General features: G+C 24.8%; 1 long non-coding RNA gene across 1 annotated transcript; it reads right to left on the reverse strand.

Annotated features, from left to right (window-relative positions):
• Positions 1-117: 117 nt before the first annotated feature.
• LOC136797334 (uncharacterized) lies at positions 118-3,430 on the reverse strand. The gene is made up of 3 exons (XR_010845172.1): positions 3,249-3,430; positions 348-468; positions 118-274 (listed from the first exon to the last, which is right to left on the reverse strand). It is a non-coding gene; the product is annotated as an uncharacterized lncRNA (long non-coding RNA).
• Between the last annotated feature and the right edge of the window lie 216 nt (positions 3,431-3,646).

Here is a 3,646-nt window from a genome sequence, read left to right on the forward strand (position 1 = left end):
TTGTAAACTATTTTTTTCTTTTGACTGTAATCCTGACCATCTTCATAATTTGAAATAATATGGTCAATTATTTATTTATATAAAAAAAAAAAAAATAAGAATTCAAAATATACCTTTTGATAGACATATTTGTTGAGTCTTGAGGCAATGTTGAAAAATCCACTGGTGTCAATAAAAACCACATCGTAATGCAAATGAAAAATATCTTTGGTTGGTATATCATTATCTTCAACAGAACAAAGGCTTGGACCATCTACTGTCCAATCTGTTTCCGCTACAAATGAATTTTTATTTTTAAAAATTTATAAAAGAAACAACAACATAAAAAATAAAAAAAGTAAAATTACCTAAATACATCCAAATGTGCCTTATAATTTGGTAACTACTCATATGTTTATTAATTTTACCAATTTTTATTAAGTAGACCATCATCATTGCTGTTATATGAGAATTAAAAGACCCAAAACCCTGAAAAATAAATGTTAGTTATTTAATTAAAATGTAACCTAATAAAAATATGATAAAAAAATGTATATTTAGAAATAATGCTAAATTCCTACAGCTAACTCTTGCCAAAAATAATAATAAGAGTAAAATTAAAAAATGGTATTTTAACACATATATGAAATAAGGAAACAACATGTTTCATAAAAGTGAGTTTTATAAACCATGTTATTGATTTTTTTAAAATTTTCATCTCACAAAAAAAAAAAAAAGAAAAGAAAAAACCTGAACCATAGTATTTCTTATTTCATTATAAAATGAGAATTCTAGAAAATGTTATCAATACATTACACATTATTTTTTTGTTTGAGAGTACGTACTTAAATTAAAACAGAAATTTCTTTTGATCCTTTTCTTTCACTATCTTTATTTTTTTCTTATTTCATTCATTTTAACGATTTAACAATTGCTCATTATTTATTACACTCTTACCAAGAAACTTACCTTCACAAGGTTATGACGCTATAATAGCCTACAACAGAAAAAAATTTAAAACTTGGATAAAACAATTTTAAGTATCTCCTTGATAAAGGCCTGAGGGCTAAAATGTTGTAGAAGAAGAATAAAGATAGTGAGAGAAAAAGATCAATGAAATTCGTGCTATCAATTTTTTCAAAATGTTCCCTGCCATTATGAGGGGGAGGGGGGGTTAAAGCTACTTAAATCCATGATTTCTATGGTATAAAAAAATTTATGAACAAAATTAAACATTTTTAGTGCATAGCTCAGAAAGTATACATTTATTTCGCAGTAATTATATAACCAATCAATTTCTTTCTTTATAAAAATGAGAACAAAATATTACTGATTCCATTAAATGATTTTATATTCACAAAAAAAAAAAATAAACAAATAAAAACTAAAAAAATAAGACTTTGATGTAACGTAGGCCAATTTGAATAATAATAAATAAGTTTCTTTAAATGGTGATTAAATTCCCGGCAAAGTAGGAAAAAAAAAAGGCATCAAATTTGGAGAATTATTTGTAAATATACAGCCTATTGATCATTTACCCATACTTTAGAAAAAAAATTGAAGAATTTAAAGACCTTCTCTTTGAATTTTGTTTATTTGTTATTATAACATGAAAGCTATAAACCATCAAACATTCTAAATGATAGTTAATATCCTACATAGATCTTCATTGGATTAATATTAGTGATGAGAGATGAAACAGTTTTATGGAAACCAGTTAGTAAAGTGTACAGAGACACAAGATATTTTATTTACTGATTTCTATTATATATTGTAATTTTCAGCTATAAGCTAAATAGATATAATACACAATTAATTAAATCATTAATCCAATGTGTAAATAAAAATAATAATGTATGTTTTATTATATTAATTTATATAAAACTTTCAAATGTGTTCCATTAATCTATATACATCCCTAAATCTAGCAATATCAAAGTACTGCCGAGCCTATTAGTAGTTTATAAAACACAATTTTATAAAAATGTTTAATGGTTTCTTATGGCATATCTGGGTTCATTTAGTTCTATACAAACACTCATAATTGAAGGACAAAATATAATTTTAAAATGCTGTAAGCTAAATATTTTCTGATTGGGAAAAATAAATAGACCTTGAACATTTGTTCATATTATTTATTTAATATTATTTTTATCAACAATCTATAATAATTGAAGTAATTGAGTAAATGAGGGTATTATGCAATATTTTAGGAAAAATAGAGATTTTTGTTTAGAACACTTTAAATACTCTCTTGTACGCAGAATATTTTTCTAAATCTTAAATTGTATTAGATTTTGGTATTTAGAAATTAAATTTTCCAGTCTAAAATAGAGATAAATAATTATTAAATATAATTTATCTCTGGCTCATATGTTTGTAACATAATACCTTCATCTACTCATGTCTTTAATTATGAAAATTTATTGAACAATTTTTGAGTGTAGTGATTTAAAAGAAAAATCTTAAATCGTTAACATCATTAAAATTGTAATGGCAAACATAAGAGAAATTTCAAAACATATCTGGTTCATTTCACTTAACCTTTAGATATTCGCAAAATGTTGCTTCACATATTTTTTTTTTTGCTTAAATATTTTACTAAATACCAATACAGTCGCTGAGTGTGACTTTCACTTTTATTCACAGAGATGAAAAGAATACAAATAAAATTAGACTTAGAAAAACAAAATATAAAATAGATGATTTGAACTTTTTCTTATTGCAATTAATAAAGAAATATAATTGTTTAAAGAATTTATTTTTTTATTTATTTTTCTTGAAAATCAAAACTCAAGTTTTATTTTAAACTTGATCCTATCTATGACTTATGAAATGAAAAATAATTTTATATTTGCTTTTTTTTTTTTTTTTAATCAAAAACGTTTGGCAGTGAAGATATCAAGATCATTACTTTAGTAAGTTTTATTAAATTAGTCAATATTAAGGCTAAATGATACAGACCAATACTGAGATTATAAAAATGAAGATGGAATAGCAACTCCAGAGGAACTAAGAAAAATAAAAAATGAGCTGAGTCATTTTAAGACATTCTTGCAGATTCCATAACCAAAGAGCTTACTTTTAGGTAGAACCTCACATTCAGGTAAAGGTTCAAGTTGACTAATAGCAGAAAATTTATTTATGTGATCAAGAAGTGCCTTTAGGAATCAGCCTCAGCCACTGCTAAGTGGGTACCTCTAAATGTTTTCTCATAGCAAAATTATTTGAATATTACATTAAATAGCATATGAAATTGTAAAACTCACTTGATTTAGTTCTTGCTGCTTCAACCAAACTCTCATCAGTACAAAGGCTTCCCTCAGATGTTGATTTGTTTCAAAATAACTCTTTTTGAAATCATGGTTCTCTTTTAAAACAAGATCTTCTAATATACTAGCATTGTAAAACTGTGTCGCCTGTAATCCCTCTAAGAAATAAATAAATGCATTAGTAATCACAGATATAAGAAATATCCCTCTATAATAAACTATATATAAATATATATACTTGTTCATATACATATACTTTATAAATATACACATACACATTACTCTCACGTAACTGGCATTACCAGGTACACATAATAAAAAAATACACATCACCAACTAACAAGAAAAACAAATGATTGTACACTAAAGTGATACAGTAATTCTTTTCTTTTACT

The sequence above is a fragment of the Halyomorpha halys genome, unplaced genomic scaffold (genome assembly GCF_000696795.3).
Source record: "Halyomorpha halys isolate HHAL.00 unplaced genomic scaffold, Hhal_1.1 Scaffold9487.1, whole genome shotgun sequence".
NCBI lineage: Eukaryota > Metazoa > Arthropoda > Insecta > Hemiptera > Pentatomidae > Halyomorpha > Halyomorpha halys.